The sequence below is a fragment of the Capra hircus genome, chromosome 17 (assembly GCF_001704415.2).
Source record: "Capra hircus breed San Clemente chromosome 17, ASM170441v1, whole genome shotgun sequence".
NCBI lineage: Eukaryota > Metazoa > Chordata > Mammalia > Artiodactyla > Bovidae > Capra > Capra hircus.
The window spans coordinates 54,411,341-54,426,198 of NC_030824.1; positions in this window are offsets into that span (position 1 = coordinate 54,411,341).

Here is a 14,858-nt window from a genome sequence, read left to right on the forward strand (position 1 = left end):
TTGCATAGACAAGGATCACCCTATCTAATTTACTAGAGAACTGAAGGCACTTCTCATCCCTCCTGAAACTTTCAGTGTCTTATTTTTGCATTTTTTCAAGTCAGCTTGGGAGCACCTTCAAGGGGGATCTTGTTTGGTTTGGCTTCTACTTTTGCCAAGAGAGATGTTACTTTCTCAGGTGGAGAGAGAGAGAGAGAAAAAAAAGGGGGCTCATCAAAAAGGACAGGTGCGGGTCCACCACCACCAAAACTCCCAGTAACCCCACCATCACCACCAGTACCACCAGTACCAGCAGCAGCACCACCACAACCAGTACCACCAGCACAAATCAGCTCAGGTCTGCTTAGCCTCTAACTGTGAGTTGAGAGTAACAGAAATATACTCTCCCAAGAACAGAGAAGAAGAAGAAAAAAAAAACAAAAAACAAAAAACAGTTCTTCTCTAGACCTTCTCAGAGGAATAACATTTCTGTTAAGAATTTTGGAAGGATGAATAGGGCTCAGCAGGAGTGCAGGAGACAGTGGGGTTATAAGATCTCCAGACCAAGGAGACATGGTATTAGGTATTAAGTGTGAAGGTTCAGGAACTTCTAGCAGTTCACTGTGGACCAAGACCAGTGGCTTCAGGCCATGAAGTATCCTGGTTTGTCAAAGAATTTGGACTCTACGAAATCTGAGAACTACTTCAAATGGAGTAGATTGGAATTTGGAAATACCAGCATTGCTGCAGCTAGAGGAGGGATGTAGGCAGATGGGGTTAGAAACAGGTTCCCAGTGTCTTTCATGTGAGAACAGGCGAAAAATGCAAGCTTGTTCAGGGGCAGGGAGAATGGAAAAGGGAGGAGATATGTAGGAGCTATTACTGATAACTGAGGATCTACTGGATGTGAGGATTGAAAGGGAGGCATTCTTCCTGCTGCACTCAGAAAACTGCAAAAACTAATCACAATGACCCACTCACCTTGTTTGAAATGCTGTCATTGACTTTCTGAGGTTTTCAGACAAAGATGAAGTTCCTCACCTACTCACCTTTGCATCTCTGGTACCGAATGTCTAGTGGTCACTTAATAAGTACAAATATTCTTCATCTCATCTTCTCCCTGGTCTAGGAACATGCATGTGTGCCAAGTCACTTCAGTTGTGTCAGACTCTTTGTGACCCTATGGACTGTAGCCCTCCAGGCTCCCCTGTCCATGGGATTCTCCAGGCAAGAATACTGGAGCGGGCTGCCATGCCTTCCTCCTGGGTATCGAACCTGTGTCTCTTATGTCTCCTGAATTGGCAGGCGGGTTCGTTACCACCAGTGCCACCTGGGAAGCCCACACGTGCTATTTAAGTTGATCTTTCCCTGAAGGTAAAGAAAGATTTTAAAGGAGATAAACTGAGGTTTCTGTCAGTGGCAGAACTGGCAAGAGCTCTTGGGACTCACAGTGACAACCTGATACACATTTTGTCCAAATAAGGTAGTTAGGGTAAATTTCTCAATAACCTATAAATTGTAATATAAAGATTATTATTATGCTCTATTGCACATTTTACATTTGCTGGGTTGGTCCTTGGTCTTTGGTAGAATAGTAATAAGTGTTCTTAGGGTGAGAGATATGAATGTTCTAATCTCAGCATGACCATAAGCTCAGACTATTTATTATTTTAAATGACCTTTTTTCATATAAGTGAAACCCAGGGGTATTTTAAAGTGTAGAATGTTGGCAAGGCCATCTGATATATTCCTATAAATGTATGCCCTGAGGCCTTTCCTGAACATAGTTAACCCATTTGGGATAAACAGTCTTAAAATTATCCTACATCAAATAAATATTGACATGTTTTTAAGGTCATTTGCTACAAGACTAGAATTTTAACAGAAAGCTAAATTTGATGAAATTTTTTAAACCACTAAGTGGAATTGAAATTCATGGCATTTATTTGAGAGTATAAATCTTAAGCATTAAGAAATCATTTTGAATTTCTGTAGTTCCTGTCATACCCTAAGCTGCTGGTATATATATGTATAGGCTATTCATATACAATGCCTGTAAAATATTCTTTATATCCCATTTTTTTCTAAAATGCCCAGAAACCCAAGGACTTGAGATGATAGAACAGAAGATTCTTTTTTATTGTATTATACATTTATTCATTATATATATAAGGGATTAATTCCAAGCTATTATTTATCTCTGTGCTATTCACTTTTCCCTTTCTGGACTATGCTTCATAGATAATAAAGGAAACAAAAAGACAGAGAATTGGGTCTGGGAGGAAAAAATTAGAGAGGAAAAATAGTTTCTATTATTGAGATAGATGACGGATTTAGAGAGGCAGGGCAAAAGGTTGTCATTCTTCTAATGAATATTTTTGTTCCACATCGAAGCACAAATATGTTTCAGGATTTGTGTGTGAGGGGGTATCCATAGTGAGAAGAAACATTTCTTCTTGGGAGCCAAATAACAAGGAACATATCTCATCTCACAGTAAAACTAGACACACGTTTTGTTTATTTGACAAGAGAGTTGATGATGTCTTTACATCCCACAGAGTAACCTCTTAATTTCTGGGTTCCCAGGAGCAATCCTAAATTCCCCATCCACCTTAGATCAGGCTTCTGGCAAAAACTGATTCTAGGAAATTGCTATGCTTCCCAGTTTTGGTTGCTTGTGAGTGAGGGGGTGCGGGCGGGGGACAGGAAGTTGTTCAATTAAAAATGATTACTATGCACAATTGCTGAAGAAGGGAAGAAATGGGTTTTACATCTTGATTTTTAAAAACAAAATTATTAAGGCAATACCTTTATAAGATGATGCACTTTCAGGTCCATACATGACCGCTCCTGGAACACTTGCCCTTTCTCCCAAGTCACCTTGAGACAGCTTTGTTATCATTGCTTCCGAAAATCAAGCTGTGGCAATGCCTTTCCGTCTCTCCCACTCTTACTCCTACTTAAAGCAAAGTCCCAAAACCAAATTTTGGGGTTTAAAGAAGATTCCCACAGTCAAGGCAGATCATAAGCATTCAAGTGAGGCTGTCAGATGAAGAAGATGTAATATTTAAATGCTTAGGTGGTAGACAAAATCCTTCCCTCCCCTTACAACGGTGACCATGCTCTAATCCTTGGAACCTATGACTATGTTATATGACCTGGCATAAGAGACTTTGCAGGTATACTTAAAGATAAATTATCTCAGGTTTTCTGGGTAGGCGGGCTTCCCTGGTGGCCTAGTGGTAGAGTCTGCCTGCCCGTGCAAGAGACAGGGTCAGGAAGATCCCCTGGAGAAGAAAATGGCAACCCACTCCAGCATTCTTGCCTGGGACACCCCATGAACAGAAGAGCCCAGTGGGCGATATAGTCTATGGGGTTGCAAAAGAGTCAGAAACAACTTAGTGACCAAATAACAACAACAGTCTGAATAGGCACAGCTGAGCACCTGCTCTGGCTGGAGTCAAAGAGAGGCAGCAGCAGAAGTTAGTGACAACCCTGCCTGCAAGTCGGCTATTGGAGGAGGCCACATGGGAAATATGAGCACAAATGTGGTCAGCCTCTAGCAGTAGAGACCAGCGCAGGGGGATGGCCATCAAATGCAAGAGGATCTCGGTCCTCCAACCATATGGACCTGAACTGAACCGACAAGCCTAGTTACCTGCGAGCCACACTCTAGACCAATGAATGCAGCCCTCATGACACACTCCTTGGCCTTGAGAAACCCTACACAAATACCCATTTAAGCCTACCCAGACTTCTGACCTACAGAAGTTGTAAGATTGAAAAACAATAACAGGGACTTCCTTGGTGGTCCAGTGGTAAGAATCTGCCTGTCAATGCAGGGGACACAGTTCGATTCCTGGTCTGGAAACTAAGATGCCACATGCCGTGGTGCAACTAAGCTCACACACCACAACTACTGAAGCCTGCTCGCCCTAGAGCCCATGCTCCAAAACAAGAGATGCCACTGCAATGAGAACCCTGCACACTGCAAAAAGAGAAAGTCCATGCACCACAGCAAAGACCTAGTGCAGCCAAAACTAAATAGATAAATTAAATAAATGTCAACTATAATGGCTCAGGCTAGTCCCATCACTTCATGGCAAATAGATGGGGAAACAGGGGAAACAGTAACAGACTTTATTTTCTTGGGCTCCAAAATCACTGCAGATGGTGACTGCAGTCAAGAAATTAAAAGATGCTTACTCCTTGGAAGAAAAGCTATGACCAACCTAGACAGCATATTAAAAAGTAGAGACATTACTTTGCCAACAAATGTCTGTTTAGTCAAAGCTATGATTTTTCCAGTAGTCATGTATGGATGTGAGAGTTGGGCTATAAAGAAAGCCGAGCACTGAAGAATGGATGCTTTTAAACTGTGATGTTGGAGAAGACCCTTGAGAGTCTCTTGGACTCCAAGGAGATCAAACTAGTCAATCCTAAATGAAATCAGTCCTGTATCTTCACTGGAAGGACTGATACTAAAGCTGAAACTCCAATACTTTGGCCACCTGATGCAAAAAACTGACTCATTGGAAAAGACCTTGATGATGGGAAAGATTGAAGGCAGAAGGAGCAGGGGATGAAAGAGGATGAGATGGCTGTATGGCATCACCAACTTGGTGGACATGAGTTTGAGCAAGCTCCAGGAGTTGGTGATGGACAGGGAAGCCTGGCATGCTGCAGTCTTTGGGGTTACAAAGAATCAGACACGACTGAGCAACTGAACTGAACTAAACTGATAATGGCTCAGGCAGTAAAGAATCTGTCTGCAATGCAGGAGACCTGGGTTCAGTCCCTGGGTCAGGAAGATCCCCTGGAGAAGGGAAGGGCAACCCACTCCAGTATTCTTGCTTGGAGAATTCCTGAGGTTACAGTCCATGGTGTTGCAAAGATTTGAACAAAACTGAGTGATTAACACTTATTAAGCCACTAAGTTTGCGGAAATGTTAGAGAAGCAATAGAAAACTTAGAAGTGTAACTACAAATTCTAATAGAATATTTACTTCTACTTTTACTGTTAAAGTTTTGACAATGATGAGAGAGAAAAAAAAATCAACTTAGAGTAGCTTTTCCTCAAAATGTACCAATTTGTTTTGTCAGACAAGTTTCAGTCAGTAAAAAAGAAGCCATTGCAGGTATTTTGAGTAGGAAGGATTTAACATAAGACATTAATCACTTTAAAAAACGATAACAAAAACAAGGGTTGAAGAAACAAAAGAGCAAAACCACCTCTCATGAAACATGGAAATTGAAAGAACTACAAGAAACCACTGCTGATGATTTCAGTTAACTCTGGTACCAAAATGAGCTGTTCTCAGAATGAATGGGAGCAGTTGGCAAAGCTTCCTATCAACTGCTTGCTAAAGTGAATGTTTGCCTTGCTCTGCAGGAGGAATAATAATGGCTTCTGCCTCTGTCCCGCTCTCTGAACCTCACGTGACTGGTGGAATCTAACCCAGAAACTAGGCTTCTAGCTCGTGCAATATAGAGACAAGAACAGAAGGAAAACAGCCCTGAGTGGCTGGCACATGGCTGTACATCGTTGTTGCCACTACATCAATACCCACGTGCAGAAAGATGAAGAAAAATGAAGCAGGAAGAAGAAAAAATGACCATCCACCAAAGCATTCAGTGACAAATATTCAGACACAAAATGAAATGGAAAAGCTCCATTGTGTCCAGATGAGTACTTCCACTCTACATCTCTAGGTGTTTTTCTCTACACTCACACAAATATGACATCATGGAATACTAAAAACTAGTTCCATTTTCTCCTTTTACATAAAAGGAATGGAAAAAGTCTATAGAGATTGTGTGATAGTCCAAAACAAGTTGGCTGGTTAGGCAGGAAACAGGGTCAAGAGCTTATGGAGTCTTTCTAGTCTCCCAACTTCCTGTCAAGGTCTAGGAAACGTCTAGGTTTTTACCTAACTTAGAGGCTAACAAGTTAGTCTGTTACCGTGTATGGACGTTGGCAGAAGACAGAAGACTCTTGGATCAGGGACAACGGACTTTAGTCCTCATGTCACAGCGGTGGCCAGGCTGTCAGATGGTCATATTGGTCCCCCTTGATTGTCAAACTTCACAGAAGTGATGCAGAGGGGCCCAGAGGCTGCTATGCACACAGTAGGTTTGTGTCATAGCCAGAGAACACTGAGCTTGAGGAATGTTCTGCCTTTTTTTTTTTTTTTTTAGCAAATGGAAGCAAGCCTACTCTTTGTCCTATAAAACATGTTACCTCAATCTTCAAGGTGAAGTGAAGTGAAGTGAAGTCGCTCAGTGGTGTCCGACTCTTTGCGACCCCGTGGACTGTAGCCTACCAGGCTCCTCCATCCATGGGATTCTCCAGGCAAGAATACTGGAGTGGGTTGCCATTTCCTTCTCCAGGGGATCTTCCCAATCCAGGGATTGAACCTGGGTCTCCCACATTGCGGGAGGTTGCTTTAACCTCTGAGCCACCAGGGAAGCACAAATATAACCCTGAGAAATGACATTGATAAAGGGTTTCGCATTCTTGGCAGACTTGCAAGAATGTGCACCAGAGGGTCTGTGGCAACTCACCCCTTCTAACACCACTCATGGGTTTCCCTGGTGACTCAGCTGGTAAAGAATCCACCTGAAATGCAGGAGACCTGGGTTCGACCCCTGGGTTGGGAAGAGGAGGAGGGCATGGCAACCCACTCCAGGATTCTTGCCTGGAGAATCCCTGTGGACAGAGGAGCCTGGTGGGCTACAGTCCATGGGGTCACAGAGTCAGACACGACTGAGCGACTAAACACTACACTGCTACTACTCATACTGCTTATAATTTAAAATACTTAATACTATGTGCAAAACAACATATGTAATGTATGTAAATATTCCACCTCTGAAATTTAACCAATTCTGCATATGGTTTTAGTCCATTCATTTTCACTACCATATAATATTGCAGTGGGTGAATAGGTAACAATTTATTAATCCATTCTCCTGCTGGTGAACATCAGGGCTGGTCTGCAGTATTTTGCTGTTAGGCTACTATGAATCTTCTTGTGTACATTTACTAGTATCTTTGTGCAAAAGTTTGTCTAGAGGATTTGATGAGATGTGAAATTATCTGATTATTAATGAAGTTAAAAATAACTTCTTTTATTTTAGTTACAATTTGTGTTTCATGTCTATGAATTGTCTGTTTATGTTTTTAGCTCATTTTTCTGCTAGGTTGCTTTTCTTTAAAAATTTAAATTAATTTTTAAGAGTTCATAGTTTCATCACTGATTCATGGTTAAAACCAAATCTCTTTGGTTTTAGGAACATTCTTAATCTACATACACACACCCACTCCCCCCTCCACCACTGCCAAAAAAAAAAAGGTATCTATTAAAACCTGTAATTGCAAACATCTTTTATATGACAATCTGATAAAAGCATTCTTTTTAAAATCAGAAACCAGACAGAGATGCTCTCTATCTTGGCTTCTATTCAGCATTACACTTGAAGTCTTACCTAGCTCATTAAGGGAAGAATAGAAAATAAAAGATAAAAGAGGAAAGGTAAGAAGAAAAAAATAATCACAGATGAAATCATTGTCTACTTGGAAAAGCCAAAATTATTCAAGGAAACATGATTAGAAATGATAAGAGAATTTATAAGTTGTATGGGCATGTTTAGAATCACAAATGAGTGATAATGTTTTTCTGCAGCTAGTGAGATGACAATATTCTTTTTTTTCTTTAAGCTGTTAATGTGGTGAATCACTCTTGTCAGTTCAGTCACTCAGTCATGTCCGACTCTCTGCAACCCCATGAACTGCAGCACGCCAGGCCTTACTGTCCATCACTAACTCCCGGAGTTTACCCAAACTCATGTCCATTGAGTCAGTGATGCCATCCAGCCATCTCATCCTCTGTGGTCCCATTTTCCTCCTGCCTTCAATCTTTCCCAACATCATGGTCTTTGCAAATGAGTCAGCTCTTCCCATCAGGTGGCCAAAGAATTGGAGTTTCAGCTTCAACATCAGTCCCTCCAATGAACACCCAGGACTGATCTCCTTTAGGATGGACTGGTTGGATCTCCTTGCAGTCCAAGGGACTCTCAAGAGTCTTCTCCAACACCACAGTTCAAAAGCATCAATTCTTCGGCACTTAGCCCTCTTTATAGTCCAACTGTCACATCCATACATGACCACTGGAAAAACCATAGCCTTGACTAGACGGACCTTTGTTGGCAAAGTAATGTCTCTGCTTTTGAATATGCTGTCTAGGTTGGTCATCACTTTCCTTCCAAGGAATAAGTGTCTTTTAATTTCATGGCTGCAATCACCATCTGCAGTGATTTTGGAGCCCCCCAAAATAAAGTCTGCCACTGTTTCCACTGTTTCCCCATCTGTTTGCCATGAAGTGATGGGACCAGATGCCATGATCTTCGTTTTCTCAATGTTGAGCTTTAAGCCAACTTTTTCACTCTCCTCTTTCACTTTCATCAAGAGGCTCTTTAGTTCTTCACTTTCTGCCATAGGGTGGTGTCATCTGAATATCTGAGGTTATTGATATTTCTCCTGGCAATCTTGATTCCAGCCTGTGCTTCTTCCAGCCCAGTGTTTCTCATGATGTACTCTGCATATAAGTTAAATAAGCTCTTGTAGACTTTTTTTTTTTTTTTTAGAATTTAGTCCACCTCTGTGGATATTTATTCATCTTGTATTGCTATCTCATGCTTAGTTGATTTTAATCCATGCTTTGGACAACCCGGAGACCTACGTTGGCAATTCTTTCCTCCAGCAAGTATTTACATTTGCTTCTTGTTGAAGTCCAGGAAACCACTGACCTAGGGCCACACTTTCTGTCTTCAAGGACCCAGGTTAAAACCTGAGCTTCTGATTGAGCTCATTAAGCTGATTGCTAGCAAGAGGCTTATTCTCAAGTGTGACCTGCTGATGTTGGTTCTGGCCCTCAGACAAACATCCTTTTCATTTTAGCTTACTTTTTAACATACTGATTGTGATTCCAGTTCTCTTCCTTTCCCAGGGAAAGGGAGATGGTGGTGTTAAAGGTTTTCCTTATTTCCTGTGAACTCAGCAATGCACTAAAAATTAAGTTGCATGCAGGATCTAGTCGTTTTGTACTGGAAGAGATTTTTAAAGAACACTGTTTCCCATTTTGACCCACATTGTCTTTTCAATCTACCCTAATGCTTTCAAATTTCCCTGTCTTGTGGAATATAAAAAAATCAAGATGTGGCTGACACTGCTAGCTTCCTACTTAATATCCATTTCTCCTTTAATAACAGACCTCAATTTTATTCAGGGATGCAATGCGTCCAGCTGAAAAACTGTATTTGCTAATCTTAATGGCAACCAGACTTGCTCATGTCATTCAATTCTGGTCAATTATCAGAATCCAGAGTCACTGATTGTGTTTCAGGAAAGCCATTGACAGAAGTTAACTCAAGCTTGTAGGTCCTTTTGCTTTTCTCCCTTCCTCAATTTTCCTTTCTAAAAGGTTCTTTGAGAGCTTGGCCAAAAGAACTCCAAAGACTTTGGCAGTAAATTTTTGTACCCATTCTGGACTTCCTGTAACACAGAGAAAAACAAACCATCTTGTTTAATTCACTGTTATTTGGATCTTCAGTTACATACACTGAAAGCAGTTCCCTACTGATGTATTTCATATCTGATTTTGATGTAACTTTTAATTGTTATCTTAACATATTTAAGTAGCAGTCTTTAGAAAAAATCACAGTCACAAATCCCATTTATTTTATGTTTGGTAATTTAAAGTGTTTTGCTTTATCACGGTTAATTATGGAAGCAGCTGGAGATGAAATACATCTAGGCTTGTTATTTCAAGAAATTTTTATTGAAGGTATAATTTGATCCTATTCAAAAAGAAATGAAACTATAATTTAAGTCAATAGCTATTATCTGATATTTGATATGTATCTTGACTTCCACATTTTACACTCCTTGTTAGAAAATTATCTGATTCCATTTATAATCATGCCTGGTTATTTCCTCCAAGCGCGACCATTAATGTACTTCAACTTTTATTATACTGAGTCTGTTTTAATGGCATTGAAAGTTATCTATGCATTCTTTTCCCACTAGTCCCCAAGTAGAAAAGTAATAGAATCAACTATCCCTTTAGCTATTTTCATTTATTTTAATATACCTTCATTTTTTTGGACATCTGGTAACTATTGCCATGCAGATGGATATATATTGGATAAAGATCACATTCTATGTTCAAAACTGACAGTAATTGGCTTCTCAGTTTTGATAGATAGGGCCGTTTGACTTGGCTATACGATCTCTACTGTCAATATTTTAATTAATTTTTTAAACACTCATTTCATTGGAAGCTCCACACTCAGGCAGAGTGCTAATGATGATTATTTCTAAAGCAAAGGGGAGAACTTAATCAGAGAGGAAACTTGAAGAAAGAGGATGCTTAGTTGATTTATGGACTTGAGTCTGTGTAAGCTCTGGGAGTTGGTGATGGACAGGGAAGCCTGGCGTGCTGCGGTCCATGGGGTCACAAAGAGTTGAACATGACTGAGCGATTGAACTGAACTGAACTGACTAGCTGATTTTGAGCTGAGCCTGCACATGATAACCTGTAACCATCCAATATGATTTAAATATCTCCCATCAGGGCTCCCAGAGTCCTCAGTGCTACAAAGGCACTACCTCACTGAATACCCTGAAGGATCCACTGAAGATCCCGGAGGCCTGAGGTCTCAAGGAGCAGCGGGTAGGACTAATGGATAAGAAGGTGCTGAACCATAGCAAGGAAACCAAGGAAGAAAGAACTCTGCACTAATTTTCTCCTTTGTGCAGGCAATTGTGCTAAATATCCATACAGAGCACATACCTAATTGTCCCAGTGAACCTTGTGGGGAAGGGGTTTAGTAACCTCCGACCAGGGATGTTGAACTTCAGAAATGTTATGAAGTCCAAATGTTATGGAGCCCAAATGTTATGAAGCTTGCTTCTATTTACTACTCTTATTTCACTGTAAAAACAGGGAGGGAAGCCTTAAAATCAGACTATTACTTGGAGGTGGGCTTCTGTTTAGGAATTCTCCTGTGGTGCTTTTAATTTTTACTTCTTCCCACTCTACTAGGGGCTTCCCTGGTGGCTCAGAGGTTAAAGCGTATGCCTGCAATGCGGGAGACCTGGGTTTTATCCCTGGGTTGGGAAGATCCCCTTGAGAAGGAAATGGCAACCCGCTCCAGTACTCTTGCCTGGAGAATCCCATGGAGGGAGGAGCCTGGTAGGCTGCAGTCCACAGGGTTGAAAAGAGTTGGACACGACGGAGTAACTTCACTTCACTTCACTTCCCACTCTACTAAGAGACAAAGGTGACACAGGGAATTAGCCCTCTCATCTTCCTCTAGGTGGCAAGATTTTTTTATTTAAATTATGCAAGTATGATAACACACTTAACAGGAGTCTGGAAAACTATAGAACAAAGTTACATATAGTTCCATTATATATTATAATTCTTTTTTTAAAGATAAATTAAGATTTTACTTGGAGTTTCAATATCAAACTCTCAAAAATTAATAGAATGAATATAAAGAAAAGTTGAAGTGTACAGTAGACCTGAAAAGCACTATGAAGCAATTCAGCATGATTAAGATTTATACAATTTTCACACAACAGAATACAAATTCCATTCCAGTTCCCATAGACTATAAACTAGGAGACACTGGAACATATCCAGGGCCATAAAATAAGATGTAAAATTTTCATGGTCTAAAAGTATTGAAATCCTACAGAATCTGTTCTCTTATCACTGTGGAATTATGTTAGAAATCAACATCAAAAGATATCTGAAAATAACTCATTTTCAAGTGCAATGTGACATGTATAGGTGGCAAGATTTTTTTTAACTTTGTTTTTGTACTAGGATCTTGTCCCAGCTTTATGCAACAGTGTCACCCAATATCCTACTCTTCCTGGCCACAGGGCCCTTGTCTCCAGGGTGCATGTTATTCACTAGAATCTAAGTTCTAGGTCACTCAGGTTTTCAGATGGGCCCAGCCTAATGTCAGCAGTGGGGCTTGCTTGTTGTCTGGATTCCCACCCTCTCATTTCTCGCAGGCTCCTTGAACTTCTATTCAGTTTAGTTCAGTCATTCTGTCATGTCGGACTCTTTGTGACCCCATGAATTGCAGCACACCAGGCCTCCCTGTCCATCACCAACTCCTGGAGTTCACTCACATTCATGTCCATCGAGTCGATGATGCCATCCAGCCATCTCACCCTCTGTCGTCCCCTTCTCCTCCTGCCCCCAATTCCTCCCAGCATCAGGGTCTTTTCCAATGAGTCAGCTCTTCGCATGAGGTGGCCCAAGTATTGGAGTTTCAGCTTTAGCATCAGGCCTTTCAATGAACACCCAGGACTGATCTCCTTTAGAATGGACTGGTTCGATCTCCTTGCAGTCCAAGGGACTCTCAAGAGTCTTCTTCAACACCACAGTTCAAAAGCATCAATTCTTCGGTGCTCAGTTTTCTTCACAGTCCGACTCTCACATCCATACATGACTACTGGAAACCACTGGAAAAACCATAGCCTTGACTAGACGGACCTTTGTTGGCAAAGTAACGTCTCTGCTTTTTAATATGCTGTCTAGGTTGGTCATAACTTTGCTTCCAAGCAGTAAGCGTCTTTTAATTTCATGGCTGCAATCACCATCTGCAGTGATCTTGGAGCCCCCCAAAATAAAGTCTGACAGTGTTTCCACTGTTTCCCCATCTGTTTCCCATGAAGTGATAGGACCAGATGCCATGATCTTCATTTTCTGAATGTTGAGCTTTAAGCCAACTTTTTCACTCTCCTCTTTCACTTTCATCAAGAGGCTTTTTAGTTCCTCTTCACTTTCTGCCATAAGGGTGGTGTCATCTGCATATCTGAGGTTATTGATATTTCTCCTGGCAATCTTGATTCCAGCTTGTGCTTCTTCCAGCCCAGCGTTTCTCATGATGTACTCTGCATAGAAGTTAAATAAGCAGGGTGACAATATACAGCCTTGACGTACTCCTTTTTTTATTTGGAACCAGTCTGTTATTCCATGTCCAGTTCTAACTGTTGCTTCCTGACCTGCATATAGGTTTCTCAAGAGGCCGGTCAGGTGCTCTGGTATTCCCATCTCTTTCAGAATTTTCCACAGTTTCTTGTGATCCACACAGTCAAAGGCTTTGGCATAGTCAATAAAGCAGAAATAGATGTTTTTCTGGAACTCTCTTGCTTTTTCCATGATCCAGCGGATATTGGCAATTTGATCTCTGGTTCGTCTGCCTTTTCTAAAACCATCTTGAACATCTGGAAGTTCACGGTTCACGTATTGCTGAAGCCTGGCTTGGGGAATTTTGAGCATTACTTTACTAGCATGTGAGATGAGTGCAATTGTGTGGTAGTCTTAGTCTATTTTTAGTTTGGGGGCTACTGCAAATGAGTGCTGCTATGAACATTCTTTACATATACTTTAGTAAGTGCAAATATGCATTTAGTACATAATGCTAAATGATTTTCAAAAATAGCCCCAGTTCACACTCCCCAAACTGAATAATAGCTCCAGTTGCTCCACATTTTACCAACACTTGGTATTGTTAGCCTTTTAAAATTTGACATTTCTTTCTGGTAAATGTCAAGTTGTTATATATGTTTTAAAATTAGTATTGCTTTGCCAACTAAAAGTACAATCATTCATCTGTTTCCTTTCCCTCACTAGAAATAATAAAAACCTGAAGTTAATATCATTTCTTTAGATGTTTTGGTACTTTCACTACATATGTATGTATTCATAAATTATGTCTACAGTTGGTCTCTTGCATTACAATTTTACATAAACAGTTACTTAAATTTGCTTTTTTCTTTGACATAATGTTTTGGGATTACCCATGTTGATGCTTATAGATTAAGTTCATAAACTTTAATTGCTATATAGATTGCATATAATTTATTCCTTTTCTAATTAAGATAGGTTGTTTAAAAATTTTTGCTATTAAGAAGAGTGCTACAGGTTTAACAATTTATGCTCCTACTAGAATTGCTTAAAATTTGTTTCTCCACCTTTCCTCAGTTTTTTGCATTGCCAGGCTTTTAAATTTTGGAGCGCAAAATAATACTCCACTATATTATTGAATTGGATATTTTTAATGCTATTTAGATTTCTTCTTCTATGAAAGTTTCTCTTTATAGCTTTTACCTATAATTCTTTTGGGTTGTTTGTGGTTTTCTCACTGAATGGTTGGAGAAGGAAATGGCAACACACTCCATTATTCTTGCCTGGAGAATCCCATTGACAGAGGAGCCTAACAGGCTACAGTCCATGAGACTGCAAAGAGTTAGACACGACTGAGCAACTAATACACACCGAATGGTGGTTCTTAACTGATTCATTGAGTCTGTATATAAATTTTCTTTTAGTTATATAGGTATCAAATTCAACTTCCTAATATTTGGTTTGCCTTATCACTTTACTTGTGGTGTCTTGCTGAAGTTTTAAATTTTAAATTACGTGCATTACTTATTTTCTTTAATTTTTGCTTTTTCGTGACCTATTTAAGAAATCACTTGTACCTTGATATCGTAATGGCATTCTCCTATATTTTCTTAAAATAGCTTTATAATTTTTCTTTGTATATGTAGATCTTTGATCCATCAGGAATTTATTTTTATGCATGCTGTAAATAGGGATCTAGTTTTATTTTCCTTCATGTGCATAGCCATATATCTCTTATCAGTGATGGTTAATGCAGCCTATACCATTTAGCAAGTCACCAAATGTATATGAGTCCTTAACTAGGTTTTCTATTCAGTCACATCAGTCTATTTGCTGATATCTGTTATAGTTACTAGAACTTTATAATAAATAAAGATATTCTCTTCT